Source organism: Lynx canadensis, chromosome C1, assembly GCF_007474595.2.
Source record: "Lynx canadensis isolate LIC74 chromosome C1, mLynCan4.pri.v2, whole genome shotgun sequence".
Taxonomy (NCBI): domain Eukaryota; kingdom Metazoa; phylum Chordata; class Mammalia; order Carnivora; family Felidae; genus Lynx; species Lynx canadensis.
In genome coordinates, this window is record NC_044310.1 from 126,515,594 (window position 1) to 126,533,628 (window position 18,035).

General features: G+C 36.4%; 1 protein-coding gene and 1 pseudogene across 1 annotated transcript in view; both read left to right on the forward strand.

Moving 5' to 3' along the window:
* The window catches only part of R3HDM1 (R3H domain containing 1), a 210,220-nt gene that overhangs the window by 7,486 nt on the left and 184,699 nt on the right, over positions 1–18,035 (forward strand). The gene's annotated exons all lie outside the window — the stretch shown is intronic.
* LOC115522244 lies at positions 7,821–8,873 on the forward strand (annotated as a pseudogene).

Below are 18,035 nucleotides of genomic sequence, written 5' to 3' on the forward strand. Positions count from 1 at the left end.
GCAAGTAATTTAGCCTCTCAGGTTTCTTCATCTGTAAAATGGAGGTAATGACACTATACTTTGAAAGGAGGAAACAAGATCATGCCTGTGAAGTTTGGGGTATATAGAAACCACCAAAGAACTGATTCTTGTCTTTAATTTAGACTTGTCAACCCTTCTCTATTGTATGGGATTAGCTAATTTCCACCCCCCCCCCAAAAGTTTACATATCACAGCATGGTAACCTTCATGTAAACTTGGTTTATTGTGGTGGTGTTTACTTAAGAGTTGAGTTTTATTCATTTAGTCTTTTATTATCAGCCCTTATAGCTACAAATCATGATAGTGAAGAAGGGAAGGGAAGGGTCAAAGAAGGTAAAAGAATTTATCAGAAGTGAGGGAGTAAAAGGGGGCCTGCATGGCTCAATTGGTGGAGTGTGGGACTCTTGATCTCGGGGTTGTGAGTTCAAGCCCCACGTTGGGTTTAAAGGTTACTGAGAAATGAAATCTTTTTTTAAAAAGGGGGGGGGGTGGAAGAAATGAAGTAAAATTGATGCCTCCTTTAGATCATTTGTCATCTTACTCATCCTGCTATTAATGTTGAAGAATGAAGGAAACCAAAAAAAACTCTGCCTTAAATTAGAGAATGGTTCCTTTAGCATTTTCCCCCCTGTTAAAATTAATAAAATTAAATTATAAATGACTCCAATTTTTTAATGATTCTATAAATACTGGACCAAGTCATGTATAAAGTTCTAAAAAAAATAATTCTTGCCACTAGAACTCTATGTCATTACAGTAGTAACTTTAACTTGGCATTTGTATGCAAAGCTAAAGTGATATGATTATTACTATACAAAATAATGAAAAGTGTGAATTCACTCATTCAGCAGGTATTTATTGAAAACTTACTTTGTATTGGTTTTGTAAAACAGAGAATGCCCTTGCCCTCCTGGATCTCATTTTCTTATGGGTGAGACAAAGAAATGGAATATATATAAAATATAATGTCAGATAGAAATACAGAAATTATTGTAATGAATACAAAAGGTTAAGAGCTTAAAGATTGACAGAATGAGGTATACAGTCTATTTGAGACAGGGTGATCAGGGAAGACCTCTTGACATTTGAAAATGCAAACACTTGAATGAAGTAAGAGAACAAGCCATGAGATATATGAGTGAAGAACATTCTGGGTAGAAGGAACAAAGTACAAAGGCCATGAAATGGAGGAGATGGAAATGGAAATTATACTTGTTTACTGATGTTCAGTGTCCTCCCGTAGACAGCATTTAAAGGAATAAGTACATTAAGAACACTTTGAGGTGTGGCTCTGGGACTGTCGGCTATGCATATTTTTAGCCAAATGAATCATTTCCACTGTAGAGCCTGTTAATTCCAAATGTACTGGATTTTAAAGGACATTAGCAAAGTCTAAACCTAAATCTTTAATCTTCACTTGTCTTTTTAATGCTAAACCAAAAGGATTTCTTGTTTTTTCAATACTAAACCAAAAGATGCATTTATATAGAGTGGTAGGTAAATCTTTGTGTTGAAATGTGAGAATTTCTGGTCCAACCGCAGTAGTTCTCAAGATCAGTCCAGTGGCAGCTTGTCCTAAAGTTATCTACTTTTCATTTCTTCTTCCAGTGAGTTGAAATGAGGACAAGGGGAGATACCTGGCTTGGGCCTTTCCAGCCAGCTATTATAAGGATCTGACAGGACAGCAATCAAGCAAAAGTCATTGAGCCTTTGCTTGAACTACTCTGGTGACAGGAGTGCATTCCTAAGGGACTTCTTGTTTCTTGTCTCTTATTTCTTTGTTTCCGGGTTTTCAGGTATATAGCTATAAATGTGAATATATATAGATATGTACATATCTGTATAGCTGTGTATGTTTATGTTTGTGTATATATACGTGTATGTATGTGTGTATATGTGTATATACGTATATAGTATTTGATGTAGAGGAGGGTATAGTCAAAGGAGAGAAGATCCAGTTGGAGGAGGAGAGCATAATTGAAATGTTATCATAAATGTACATCAATATCAGTGTCATCTATAGGCTCTCCTTCTCCCTCCTTACCCCCAGAGAGTAGAAAATAAGGTATGGGTAGGGATGGGAGACTTTACCTGCCCAGGCCTGAGACCCACTTGCTTGGCCCAGTTGTCCTAAAAAGAGGGAAAAGGGATAGGAAGAGTAACCCTATAGATGCCCTCAGTAGGTATGTGTCTCCCAATTTTACTCCCCCTGGCTGTTTAGCACCACCTTAGGCTTACCAGGTTGTATTCCATATTATTGCTGGTGAGAAACTCGATCTAATCCTCAAAGCAAATTAGATCTTGTCACAGAACCAGGCAGCTAGACCATAATGGTATCTTTGTGGTTTTAGGTTTTTATCTTTTATAAGGTGGTACAATCATAGGAAAGAAATGTCTTGAAGGATAGTTTTAAAAGCTATTTTTAGATCATTTTGATAAGCTGATTTCAGAAATGTGCTCAGGTTGTTTATTTTTTTAATTTGGATAATTTTGCCACCTTGTGTGTCTTTTGAAATCAAAAATATTTATTATTCAATACATCAACAGATGGTAAACTTTTCTTTTTGACTGAGATGAAAACTGAACCAGTGTAAAACTTACTACATTTCTAAAATGAACTTTTTGGAAAGTTTGCACTTTTAAAAGCTTTTTTAAAACAGTGCATTACATATAAAAATCAAACAGTACAGTGGATCAGTAGTTGATTATCATTCCCTTATCTGCTGTCTTATTATCAGGATTCATGAGTCTCTTGAGCTAGAATGTTCTTAGCGTCAAATGGATTCTTTTTCATGCTTCCATCAATTTATCAATATCATGTCAAATTGTTTTGTTACACATTGGAAGCATGGGTTTTCTGTAACTTTTTAATTCTGGAGTTTCCAACAGCCTTTTTTTCTGATTGGCAAGCAATAGTGTACCATCACCATACCCTCAAAGTTATTCAGTCTCTATTTCATGGATACTTCTTTCTTTTTTTTTTTTTTTTAATTTAATTTTTTATTTTTTTAAATTTACATCCAAATTAGTTAGCATATAGTGCAACAGTGATTTCAGGAGTAGATTCCTTAGTGCCCCTTACCCATTTAGCCCATCCCCCCTCCCAGAACCCCTCCAGTAAACCCTCAGTTTGTTCTCCATATTTATGAGTCTTTAGCTATTGTTGATAGTGCTGCTATAAACATGGGGGTGCATGTGTCCCTTCGAAACAGCACACCTGTATCCCTTGGATAAATGCCTAGTAGTGCAATTGCTGGGTTGTAAGGTAGTTCTATTTTTAGTTTTTTGAGGAACCTCCATACTGTTTTCCAGAGTGGCCGTACCAGCTTGCATTCCCATCATGGATACTTCTTTACCTCAGAGATTTTCTCTTTGATTCTTGTGTCCTGCCCTCATCCTGGGACTTCCCTTCTGCCCTCCAAGGTTGAATCAACTGTTTGCTGGATTCTATGGATCCTTCCTCTTTCTTGGTTTTTAAAATACTCATTTTGCTAGATAATAGCCTGAGGTATTTTCCTTAAAAAGTTTGCTTGAGAAGTAAACCTTTTCAGACTTTACATGCCTGAAGTCTTTATTCTGCCATCATACCTGAATGATGTTTTAGAATGCTAAATTCAAAATAATTTTTACCTTGTACTTAAATTTGTCTTCTAGTATCTGGGTTGCTTTTAGAGATCTACTGCTGAAATTTTCCAAACATAAAGTTTGATAGAGGACTCATTTCAGCAGTTACTAACATTTTGTACTGTTTGTTTGATCATATATCTGTCAATCCATCTCATTTTTTTCAGTTTATTTTTGAGAGAGACAGAAAGCAGAAGCTGGAGGGGGCAGAGACGGAGTGAGGGAGAGAGAATCCCAAGCAAGCTCCACACTGTTAGCACAGAGCCCAGTACATACGGCTCGAACCCACGAACTGAGAGATTGTGACCTGAGCCAAAACCAAGAGTGAGCCACTTAGGCCCCCCTCATCTCATTTTTTAAAATGTTTATTTATTTATTTTTGAGGGAGAGAGAGAGAATCCCAAGCAGACTCTGTTGTGAGCCTGGAGCCCAGCACAGGACTCGATCTCACAAACTGTAAGATCATGACCTGAGCCGAAATCAAGAGCCAGACACTTAACTGACTGAGCCACCCAGGTACCCCAATCCATCTCACTTTTTTTTTTGACACATTTCAAAATAAATTTCAGGGATCACTTCACTCCTGAACACTTTGGCATTCATGTAATTAACTAGAGTTCAGTCAGTATTTGATTTTTTTTTTATGGGTAAATATACACATAGAAATGCATAAATCAAGAACTTAACCGTTTAGTGAAATTTCAATAAATTGTATACATAGACCCTGGTGCCTGTCAAGGTATAGAACATTACCATCATGCCAATAAACAACAACCAAAAGTTTTGATTCTTTTTCATCATATGTTTTCTAGTGCTGGGCCTTATATAAATGAATTCATACAATATGTACTCTTTTGTGTAAGTCTTCTTTAACTCAACATGTTTTTCACATTTATCTACGTTGTTACATGTGTGAATGTTTCCGTTTTTACTATAGAATAGAATTTTATTGCATAAATATACAATTCGTTTTTCTCTTCTACTGATTGCCACCCCTGTGCTGTTCCTGGTTTTTAGCTTTTATAAATAAAGCTCTTTGACTCATGAGAGTATTTGAGAATAAGTTTTGTTTTGCTTTGTTTTTTGTTTTAAAGTTTATTTATTTATTTAGAGAGAGAGTGAGAGCAAGCAAGGGATGAAGAGAGAGAATCCCAAGCAGGCTCTGCACTATCAACATGGAGCCTGACTCAGGGCTCAGTCTCACAAACCATGAGATCATGACCAGAGCCAAGATCATGACTCAGATGCTTGACTGACTGAACCACCCAGGCGCCCCAAGAAGTTTTAAATCTTCAAATTAGAAACACCTACTAACATGGAATATTATAGCACAAAAATCCATTCATTTATTTCTTTATTCCATTTTTTCCTAGTTCTTGAATTTTTGTCAATATAATATTAAGTCACAATTTAGCTGAGAATACTGTCAAACTTTTTCATTTCTTGCTATTCTTAGTAATACAAAGAGCAGGTAGGAAGATTATTTAAAATCATCTCCGTTTTGTAAAAAATAATCTCTGTACCCAACACGGGGCTTAAACTCACAACCCTGAGATCAAGAGTCACATGCTGTGCTGACCCAACCATAAAATCATTCCCCTTTTTTAAAGTTTTGAATATTCTTATTGAAATTTTAAGATTAACCTGTGTTTCCTAGTCCATTGACTGACTTTAGGTAATTGGGTATTTATGTTAATTAGATGTAATTAAGTGTAGGTTTTTCCTAGAAGTTAGCATTTCAACATATGCACTGATTTTAGAGGTAGTCATTTTTTAAGAATATATTAGTTTGACATTATCTTTCATATGAATCATTCTTTAATCCAGAGAGACATGACGTTTTGTGTTGTGTTTTGTGTCTATTATGCAAGAGTACTGTGTGTTTTGTTTATTTTTAAACAAAGAATGTTGCTTCTACTTGTAATTGTTTTGGAATTTTAAAGACCCAAGTTTAAACTCTTAAATTCATGATCTAGAAGGCCTTTTCCAACTGTAAAGTTTTATTAAATTTTTAAGGTAAATAAAGAATGAAATTTTCTGGTTGCCATATTACATTACACGAAAGGGTTAACCTGGTGTAAGGCCCAGTGTATACATTCCATGGCTTTTTGTGAGTGTTAATTTTATACCTAATGAATGCTGATTCTGAAATTTAAAATTTAAAAAGTGTAAAGTGTCTTTTGTAGTCTAGTTTTTAAGTTGTGTTTGTGGCACATGAAAATTGCTTGATGGCTTTTCTGAAAGCTACTTGCAGCTGCTACACAACTTTTCAGTTGAGTCTACCTAACTACTGAAATGGAAAGTCCAGTAATAAGATAGGCGACAGTTTAAGAGGATTGATTTAAATGTTAAATACAGTTCATATCCACTTGGACTCTATTAGCATCTAACACCTGTACTTTAATTTTAGAAAGGAAATTATTCATCTTTTCTCATGTTGTTTTCTCTTGGTTTATGTGGCATTTGTGAAAATGCTTACAGAAATGCTGGTACTAAGATAAGGGATAAGTGATGTTCTTGTTTGTGAGACAAACAAGTTCCACTAAGATCACAGAAATGGCTACTAATTAAATTGCTTCTGTCCTTAAAGACATACCTCTGCCTTCAAGAAGCTCATGACTTAGTAGAAATCCATTTGAGTCAAAATTTCCATATTCTAAATGGCTGCAGCTTCCATTTCTTGCTTTCTCTACTTCCTACTTGCTCTCTCCTTTCCTCTCATCATTGAACAAATTAGCTTAAAGATAGGGCAGCTTAAAGAATGAGCTATGAAAAAGGAGTCAGGGATGCCTGGCTGGCTCAGTCAGTAGAGCATGCCACTCTTAATCTTGGGGTTTTAAGTTCAAGCCCCACATTTGATGTAGAAATTACTTAAAAATAAAATTTTTTGAAAAGAAAAAGAAGAGTCTCACTTGGTGGTTTTTAATGAAATATATCAATATATGCATTTCCAAGGATAACGTGGGGTTTACACCTTCTAAATGCAAAATACAGAACCAAGTGAAAGTTGGTGGTCAGGTAACATTAACTGAATTGCTTTTACATATCCTATCATAAAGTCTTGTTATAAAGAATACAAGCATTCTTGTCTTGATCTCATTTCTCTCACAGCTTTTCATCTGACATCCTGTGCTTCAAAGATACTAAGTTAACGGCCTGGCCAGGACTTCAAGAATCATCTCTAAACTACAAGTCCAACTTTGTACTATACCAAGTATAAAGGAATTAATCAGATCAATTAATGTACCCCCTTTTTTTTGGCCCCAGAACTTAATGGAGGCAAGTTTATTGGGGAATATTTCAAGATAGATTGCTTATCATGCTTACTACAGACTCAGTACTTTATTCTTCTAGACATTCTAATGTTACTTGCTCGAAACTACTTATGTACTTAGAAGACCTTCCTTCCCTCCTGATTCAAATGCTAGTGTTTATGACCAAGTTATAAATGAGCCTACACCACTCAGTGAGCTAATTAAGAAATTGAAAAGTCAGCATACATTGCCTATGATATAACTGAAAAATAATTTCAGTTTATTTAGTAAAGAGTTTGTTTTATGTCTACTGTGCAAGAGTTTGTGTGTGTCTACTGGTGAGAAAATATGCATTGTAATAGTATGGAAAGCATAGTACATTCTTTTTAACTCACTGACTTGATCTAATCCAAAATTTAAATTCCACATAAAGTCACTGAGAGACTATAGAATGACATTTGCTTGTTGGTCTAGTGTTTTTTTCATGACAAAGATACTGTGTTTATTTAGGTTGTGTATTAAGAGTGGCTTTTAGGGAGGATGCCTGGGTGGCTAAGTCGGTTAAGCTTCCGACTCCTGATTTGGGCTCAGGTCATGATCTCAGGGTTCCTGAGTTGAGTTTGAGCCCTGTGTCAGGCTCTACACTGACAGGGCAGAGCCTGCTTGGGATTCTCTCTCTTTCCCTCTCTCTCTGCCTCTCCCCTGCTTACTCTCTCTCTCCCAAAATAATAATAATAATAATAATAATAATAATAATAAACTTTTTAAAAAAGTGGCTTTTAGGGAAGTTGTTACAGAAAAAAACATAATGTCTTATTTTGTAAACCAGGATGTATTTTTTTAATGTAGTACATTTTGTGAAGTAGAACATTTTAAACTTAATTGCTAGTTTGTTGTTAAAAGTGCTTGACAGAGGCTTGTATGGCGTCCAGGCCCAAGTGGCATGCCTTGGGTAGTGGGGCTCCACAGGTTCCAGGTGTTCCGGTCCCATGAGATGAGGAAGAAGAGGAAGATGAAGTGGAGGATGAGGACGAAGACGATAAAGACAGTGACGAAGAAGAGGATGAAGACGATGAGAGCGTCGACGAGGAAGTGAATGTTGAATTTGAAGTGTATTCCATCTCAGATAATGATTATGTCAGAATTAAGAAGTTAACTGCAGCAGCTTTTCCTGAAGGCTCCTGTGAACATTGCAGAACTAACTGATTTCTTAATTCAACAAAACCACATCGGGAGTGTGATTAAGCAAACAGATGTTTCAGAAGACAGTGATGACGATGTGGATGAAGATGAGATTTTTGGATTCATAAGTCTTTTAAATTTAACTGAAAGAAAGGGTACGCAGTGTGCTGAACAAATTAAAGAGTTGATCCTGAGCTCCTGTGAGAAGAGCTGTGGAAAGATCTCAGTTGAACAGCTGGACGCGCTTTTCAACGACGCCTCCTAGCCTGTGGGCTTTCTCCTCAGCGAGAGGTTCATTAACGTTCCTCCTTAGATCGCGCTGCCCATGCACCAGCAGCTCCAGAAAGAACTGGCAGAGGCACACGGAACGAACAAGCTGTGTGGAGAGTGTTACTTCTACCTTCTGATTAGCAAGACGTTTGTGGAAGCTGGAAAAAACAATCCCAAAAAGAAATGGAGCAGCCAAGAAAAAGATGAGTTCATGTTCGCAAGTGCAGAGGAAGAAATTTTCTATGAGAAGGCAATCTTGAAGTTCAACTACTCGGTGCAGGAAGAGAGCGACACCTGTTTGGGAGGCAGGTGGTCCTTTGACAACGTCCCAATGAAGCCCTTGCAAACTGTGATGTTGATTCCAGGTGACAAGATGGATGAAATCATGGGTAAACTGAAAGAGCATCTCTCTCTCTGACCCATTTCCCATGGGCAGCAGGGGGCTGGTTTTCATTTTTGTAAAATTACCAGAAAACAGCTCAGATTTACTGAAAAACTCATCACTTTATTCAGATTAAGGCCCTCTACAAAAAAGTAGGGTTGTCACCTGTGTCTGTGACACATTTACAAAATAGCTTTTAAAAAAAAAAAATTTTGGTCAAATTATGAATGGTTGATGAAGAGCTTTTCCAGTAAGAAGGAAAACATGGAGTAGTAATTTAGAACTCAATAAAAACTTCCATTTTTTATTTTTAAATAATAGAAAAAAAAAGTGCTTGACATCTATTCCATGAATAGTTTTCCTGGTTATCTGGAATATTTTTCTTTATATCTGGAATGGTCTTTCTGACTAAAGTTTATCCAACCTGGAGGAAATTCAGTATATTTCACACTGAAATGAATTACAGAATTTGATTACCTTTTTTTTGGAAGGTAAGATTTATCCAATTCAAGATCTCAATAAATGTGTTCTGGCGAAAGCAAACAGCAGTGATTTACATAAGTTTTCAACACTACAGATTCACAAGAATGTTTATAAATTATTGCCATGAAAGAAGGGAGTAGGCAGAAATTGAGATGTGCAGTGTTGCAGATATTGGGGATTGAGGAGCACCAGAATACAACTCAGGTGTATTAAGATCCTAAAGGTACTAAGGAGTTGGACTTGGTTTTCATGAATATGCATTTAAGTATGAGTAGGTCAGATGCTGTCGATCAAGCACTGTTAAAAATTTCCATAAGATTTCAAGATGTGGCATGGGTGTTTTTGTTTGTTTCTATATAATCTGACATATAAACCGTGTTGAAATTTATTGGCCAGTCTTGGGTTTTTTCCTACTGATATTTTTATACAGCCTAATTGAGATATAACAGACATACCATAAAATTCACCCATGTAAAGTTTACAGTTCGTTGGGTTTTAGTATATTCACAGAATTATGCAGTCACCACCATAATCTTATTGTAGAACATGAACATCACTTCAAAAAGAGGGGCACCTGAGTGTCTCAGTCGGTTAAGTGTTCAACGCTTGATCCAGCTCAGGTGTTGATCTCAGGGTCATGAGTTCAAGCCCCATATTGGGCTCCATGCTGGACATGAAGCCTATTTAGTGAATGTGGGGGTTTTTTGTTTTTGTTTTTGTTTTTTTAACAGTCATGCTCCGTGGTCCTTTCTTCCTCCCCCAGACCTAGAGAACCATTCACCTACATTCAGTCTTTGTAGATTTGCATCGTACAGTGTGTCACTTTTTGTGACTTTCTTTTAAGCATAGTTTTTAAAGGATCATCCACGTTGTAGCATGAATTAGTTCTTCATTCCTTTTTTGTGGCTGAATAATATGCCACTGTATGGACCACATTTTTTTTATCCCTCAACTGAGGGGCATTGGAGTTATTTCTACTTCTTGGCAATTGTGAATAACACTGCTGTAATTATAAGCAAACAATTTTTTGTGTGGATGTATGTTTTCGTTTCTCTTGGGTATATACCCAGGAATGGAATTGCTGGGTCATATCATGACTCTGTGTTTAACCATTTGAGGAGCTGATAAACTGTTTTCTGAGGTAGCTGCACCATTTTGCATTCCTGGTAGCAATATGAGGGGGGTCACAGTCTCTCCACATACTCCCCAGTGCTTGTCATTGTCTGTCTTTGATTATAACCATTTTAGTGGTTGTGTAGTAATATCTTGTGGTTTTGATCTGCATGTCTCTAATGATTAAAGATGGTGAACATCTTTTCATGTATTTATTATTGGCTCCTGTTGATTTTATGTAGACCTTGATATCTAGATGTTGTTTGTATACCTTTTATGAACTCTATAATTACTCAGTATTTAGGCTCTATTTGTCACAAAAAAATGCCATTGTATGTTTGAACACATTACGTATGTTATATTGAAGAATTGGAGAGAGACTAATTCATCAGTGTTTTCCAAACTTACCTGATAAATAGGATAGTCACCAGTTTGCCTAGGACAGTCCCTGTTGATGCCTGTTGTTCTGGCATACTTATAAAAGTAGCCTCTTTCACTCTGAAGTGCCCTGCTTTGGACAATAAATTACATGGCTATGCTACTGACAATTAACCTAGAGTATTTAAATACACCCTTGCTATCTGCTAGATCAGAGTCTCTAAGAAAAACGCCTGGAAATATGTTTTTAACAATTTCAAGGTCAAGCACATTTATGTTATCCTAGCAGAATGCTGGTGTTTCTCTGTAACCCAGAACCCATTATCATTGTTTTAATGGGACAGTGAGTTGCAAGTTAAAATAGGAGAGGAATAATTTCTTTTGATAGGCTAACACCATCCTTCTCCTTAAAGTAATGATAGAGGAGTATTTTATAACATGCATGTTTGGTTCTTAGGAGCAAGGGAATATGGGATAGCAAAGTGAAATAAGTTTCTGGAAGTTGGGTGGTCTCAGGATGGAGGGCAGTGAGCAAAACTGAGCTTCCCTTTGAGTTTGATGACAGGAGAGGAGAAACTCATGAACATGTTCTTCATACTTGAGAACTAGGAGCAAGAACTAATGGCAGGGTAGGGGGTGGGGGTGGAAGAAGTACTTTCAGATTCCAAGGCTATGTTACAGAAGAAGGATAGAATGTGATACCATTAGTTCTTATTTATTTGGGGTCAGGGGGATTTGAGAATATTTTTAAGTCAGGCATTTGTAAGAATTCTGTATTTAAAAAAAATTTTTTTAATGTTTGTTTATTTTTGAGAGAGAGACAGAGTGCAAGCCAGGGAGGGGCAGAGGGAGAGGGGGACAGAATCCAAAGCAGGCTTCAGGCTCTGAGCTGTCACCACAGAGCCCGATGCAGGGCTCAAACCCGCGAACTGTAATGTCATGACCTGAGCCCAGCCCAAGTCAGATGCATAACCTACTGAGCCACCCCAGGCATCCTGAGAAATGTACTTTTATACCAGTATCAGAGATGCCCATTCAAGTTTTAAAATTTTTTAATTTGCTAATTATGTGACTCCCTTTAAGATGAAAGCAACATATCTGACTCAGTATAAAGAATGTGCACTAGTTATTTGTAGAGGGTGATTTCATCACCTTTTACCACCAATGGTACATAATTAAGAAATTAGTTAAGAAATGGCTGGAAAGTTAGCAATTTATGTGTATCCCAACATAACTGTAGCCTCATGGTATTTCCATTAGCCAGAAACTCAAGCCAACTCTTGTATGGGCCATACTATCAAGCAATACAGTCTTCAGTATAATTATCCACACCATAATATTTCATCCAAGAATTCTTTGGATGGAGAGCAAAGGCCTTACTATTTTTTTTTTTTTTAGCTTTATTGAGGTATAATGCATGTACGGTAAACTGCATGTATTCAAAATATATATTTGGAAGAGATGCTGGGTATTTTTTTAATTGATACTGTGGCAAGTCTGCCATTATAATTTGTCTTCTAAGCGTACAATAACAGTGGAGAAATAAAACAGCTTGTTAATTTAACTTGGGGAAACTCATGAATTATTCATAGTAAGATGTTTTACAAGGGATTATTAAGACTTGTCCATAGTTAATGAGTAACTACTCTTGTCTCCAAAACTAGTTACTTTTTATCTGTACATATTTATCTGAGAGAATGAGAGCAAATAGTAATGTGCCAAATGAAGGACTGAATAATAAATGCTTGAGAAGTTCAAAAGAATAAGAAATGGCTGGACTGAAGAAGTTAGGAAAAGTTGTGAGGAAGAAAGTAGATCATGTAACAGATAAAGACAACGTAAGAAAGGGTCCATTGGAGTTTGAGCTAGACCTTAGAGAACAGATTTGATTCATTAGGCAGACATGGATGAAAGAGCATTCTAAAGAAAGAGAACCATGGGGCACCTGGATGGCTCAGTCAATTAAGTGTCAGACTTTGGTTCAGGTCATGATCTCACGGTCCATGAGTTCAAGCCCTACACTGGGCTCTGTGCTGACGGTTCAGAGCCTGGATCTGCTTCAGATTCTTTGTCTCCCTCTCTCTACCCTTCCCCTGCTCACACTCTGTCTCTCTCTCAAAAATGAATAAACATTAAAAAAAATAATAAAAGAGAACCAGTGAGTATAGGTAATGAAAGGTGAGTGTTCTGGCTTGGCTGCAGTTGAGGATGACTGAGGAGAAATAAAAGTGGAAAGTTAAGTTTGGGCAAAGATCTGAAACTAAAGGATTTTAAGTTGTGTCCTCTTAAGGCAAACTACTGAACGTTTTTTTGGGCAAGATAGTTGATTTCAGATTTCATTGTCTTACTGTTTTTTGATGCATTTAATACTTCAGTTGTGGTTATCAGGAAGTTGATTTTTAATTTGTCTTCTATAGTCAACTTGTCACTTTTTTTTTGGACTATCAAATATCTTATAAAGTAATAATATCTGGAAGAGAGGGAGAGAAAAATTATAATTACTCATGTAGTATTAGGTTATGGCTTAATTCAGAAAATAGGAATTTTTGGGGCACCTGGGTGGCGCAGTCGGTTAAGCGTCCGACTTCAGCCAGGTCACGATCTCGCGGTCCGTGAGTTCGAGCCCCGCGTCGGGCTCTGGGCTGATGGCTCAGAGCCTGGAGCCTGTTTCCGATTCTGTGTCTCCCTCTCTCTCTGCCCCTCCCCCGTTCATACTCTGTCTCTCTCTGTCCCAAAAATAAATAAACGTTGAAAAAAAAAAAATTTAAAAAAAAATAAAAAGAAAAAGAAAATAGGAATTTTTAAGAATTGAGAATTCAAGAATGTGAATTTTAGGCAACATATGGAGTCCTGAAAGATTCAAAGATATTGGGCCCTTCTCGTATGTGAAGATTTAAGATTATATTGTCTCATTCTTTTCTTTTTTAATGTTAGTTTATTTATTTTGAGAGAGGGAGAGCAAGTACAGGAGAGGGGCACAGAGAGAGGGGGAGAGAGAATCCCAGGCAGGCTCTGCACTGTCAGCACACAGCCCAACACAGGGATGGATCCCGCGAACCATGAGATCATGACCTAAGCCAGAATCAAGAGTCAAATGCTCAACTGACTGAGCCACCCAGGCACCTCATGTCTTGTTATTTTCTTGACCTCTCTTTTAAAATATATATTTAGAGAAGCAAAGTAAATTCAGCTTAAGAAAATTATCTTTTTTTTTTTTTTCTGGAATGTCATAAAGGATCCCCAGAGGTTATGAATGTAGACCTGAGGGGGAAATGAGAAGGTCCCGAGAATACTTTTCATGTTGTCATTTGTTAATTTCTTAACTTCACATATACAGATGAAAACTGTTTAAAATATGAAGAAGTACACAAAGCAGTTCAGCTGTTTATATCTTAAAGCCAAATTCATAACCTTAAGTGGTGGAAATACCCTACTTTTAATAGATTGTGAGAATTTAATAATACAATTTCATTCAGCCCATGTTGGATTATGTATACTTTTAACACTTTTAGGGCTTTTAGATTAGTTTTTTGTTTTAATTTTCTAATTAATTTTGTTTAATTTTTTTATTTCCTAGGAATTAACTGTCCCTTAAATGTGACATTGCATAAATTATTTTCATTTAATCTCCTACTGAATAAAATAATAAGCATTTAAGACTCTCTGATCTCGTCCTACTATACTGTTCATTCATTTGTTCAGTCAGCAATTACTTGAAAAAAAAAAAAAAACACTTAGTGAATACCTGGCATGTGCTGAGCCTTGGCTTTGAGAATACAAAAATCAGTGATTTGGACTCTTGCCCATGAGGAGCTCATCCTCGTAGGAGAGGCACTCTATATAAGTAATTACGAATCCACTTGATAATTTGTTTTTTGTTTTTTGTTTTTTTAAAAGGTGTGTTAAGGTACATACAGGGTACAGTGGAACAACATTCTGCCTTAATTCTTACCTCACCATTTGCTTTTTGTTTTTCACTGATGTAACTTTATTCATAATACATTCTAAAGCAAAAAAATACTACTGGATATAAAAACCAAGACTTGATGAAGGTAGAAAGCTCAGTTCAAAAGGAAAACATAGCAGTTTCAAATTATATATGTACTTAATAATTGATAGAACGATAAGAAAATAGATAAGCAACAATAACAGGGGATGCCACAAACACTGATGAGCACAGGAATAATAAAATTTCATTTAATCTCCTACATGTTTAATCCCCTGTGTGTGCCAAAAAGAACCTTTAAAGATGAAATGGATAAAGCTTTTCCTATTTTACCTCACCATTTCTTAACACACAGGATTAACCCTACTCAAACAACTGAGTGTTCCCTAAAATTTTCATCAAGTTTCTCACTTCCAAGTCTTTGCTTATAATATTTCTTCAAACAGGAATAACCATTTACTATTCCTTTCTCCCTTATTACGTATGACACATGTTTCAAGAACCTGTTGTTAAATTCAAGTTTCATTTTGAAACATAAACCAGAAGTGTTCTCTCCCATATGTTCTTTTGAGACACTATGTATGTGTTATTTTTAACTTTTATTACTCTGAATCTTGTGTTATATGTAGTTCAACATGCACATAGCTTCCTCTCCATTACTACCTGCCTTCCACCTACACCCAGTCAAAGAAGCACTGCTCCGTTTAAAAATTACCTGAGGTGAAGGGCTTTGTCAGCTTGATAATTATACCTTGATTACCACCATATTTAATTGATGTGTATTTAAATATAGTTAGATATCTGGTATTGATTTCAGGGAAAAGTAGAGCTAAGCCTCACTGCTGTAGGAGATTTTAGTAACAGATTTAGAAAAAGAAACTTCTTTTTCCTAAATTCAGACAGATTGTACTTCAGGGTAAAATTTTGTCAAAACCTTGACTTGAGTAAAATTTCTCTCCCTTGGTTTAAGTGCAACTTTGATAAGAAATGATTACAATCTGATAGCTGGTAGATACCCTTTGTTAAATGAACTGATGACTCATGTCCTATAAATTAGCCTAATACCTATACTCCAGTTAATGCCATATTCCAGTCCTAATACTGTGTTAGGTTGATTTGGCCATGAACACAGAACTGTGCTTATCCTTCCTGATATTCTCATGTTTCCTTCCTCTCTAGGCCAAAGCATGTCTTCATGGCTGATTGAGGAACTTCTGTTTCTGTCTAGTTCAGAGAATTGATTTTCAAAACCACTAATTAATAGTGTCTTATTTTGAACACTGCCATATAAGAAACTGGTAGTATAATTGCTGAGGATAAATACTAACCTGAAAAAAAATGCTTTGTAGTATGCCATATTAAGCCATATTAAAATTACCTTTTGTAGAAACCATTTCAGAGAGATAGCGAGCCACGTGTTCACCCATTTTGTGTCACAGTAAACTCTCATTTTTCTGTCTGTCTTCACTGAGGCTAGGGTCCTGACCTTCATTTCTAGATTACCCATGTGGTCTCCTTTCTATGCTTTTTCCGATATGTGGGTGATGGTAAAAAAAGATACAGAAATAAGCAGATTTGCCCTTTTCTTTAATCAATGTCTGCTTGGACTTGGATTGTAATACTTTTAATTATCTCTTTTGTAATATCTCCATTTACAGTTTTCTTCTGTATCTTTAAACCCCCTTGCCTCCTCTTACTCTTATTTTCATAAATGAATTTCTTTCCTATTTTACTCAAGACATTGAGGCTATTTATTATAATATAGGATCACTGAATTAGCTATGGATACTTTAAAAGTATCTGTCTAGAGGTGCCTGGGTGACTCAGTCAGTTGAGTGTCCTCCTCTTGATTTCAGCTCAGGTCATGATCCCAGGATTGTGCAATTGAGCTCTGGGTCAGGCTCAACACAGAGCCATCTTGGGATTCTCTTTCTCTCCTCTCTCTCTGACCCTACCCTTCTCATGCTCTCCATCTCTCAAAATAAACAAAAAAGATTCTCTCTCTCTCCCTCTGCCCCTCCCTGCTTACACACTCTCCAAAATAAAAAAAATAAAAGTTTTCTCTCTCAATACCCATACTCTTTTTTTCTTCTATGACTGTCAAATGAAGAAATGGACTCTCCTTCAGGCCTACTCTTCTTTCTTTACAATGCGTTGATCCTTAACTATGTGCCAGGGAGTGTGATAGGGTTTCTAGGACACAGTAATGAGTAAAATAAAATTCTTAAAAGAAGCTTACTGGCTTGTGTTTGTACTGTTTGCAGTATTCTCATCCTTGTCATTTGTTCATTTTGTTTACATTCTAGGAATTGGAGAATTTTTAAATAGGAAGGAGAAAGGTTGTTTTCCTTCAAAGAGATATGAGGAGAGAGCCTCTTTTATATTAAACCTTCTCCTCCCCATTTGAGATTTCTGAAAGGAGTATATTATATCTCTAAAGTGTGTGGTAGCAGAAAAAAAAGCTGAAATCTCTGCTGTGGTAAAGATTACCATATCTGTTAATCGCAACCTTTCAAAAAGTTTAAATCAATATGTATTATTTTTCCATATGAAATATGGAAGATATATATATATGAAATTATGTATCCAGTTAACCCTTAAGCAACATGGATTTGAACTGCGTGGGTTTACTTATATGTAGTTTGCTTTTATTTTTTTTTACAATAAATACGTTATAGTACTGTAAATGTATTTTCTCATTATTTTCTTTCTTTTTTTTTTAATATAAATTTTAGTTAACATACAGTGCAATATTGGTTTCAGGAGTCGAATTCAGTGATTCATCACTTAAATACAGTAATACCCAGTGCTCATCACAAGTGCCCTCTTAGTACCCATCCCCTACCTAGCCCTTCTGTCACCCACCTCCCTCCACCAACCCACAGTTTGTTCTCTGTCATTAAGAGTCTCTTATGGTTTGTTTCCCCTCTTTTTTTTCTCTCCCTTCCCATATTTCATCTGTTTTCTTTTATTTCACTTAATACATTCTAGTTCCATCCATGTCACTGCAAATGGCAATATTTCATTCTTTTTGTTGACTAATATTCCATTGCATTTATAATCACATCTTTATCCATTCATCAATCTGTGGACATTTGGGCTCCATGGTTTGGCTGTTGTTGATAATGCTGCTATAAACATCAGGGTGTGTGTGCGCCCCTTTGAATCTGTATTTTTGTATCCTTTGGGTAAATACCTGGTAGTGCAATTGCTGGATCATAGGGCAGTTCTAGTTTTAGTTTTTTGAGGAAACTTGATACTTTTCTCCAGAGTGGCTGTACCAGTTTGCATTCCCAGCAACAGTGCAAGAGAGTTCCCTTTGCATCCTCACCAACACCTGTTGTTAGTTGTGTTATTTTAGCCACTCTGACAGGTGTGAGGT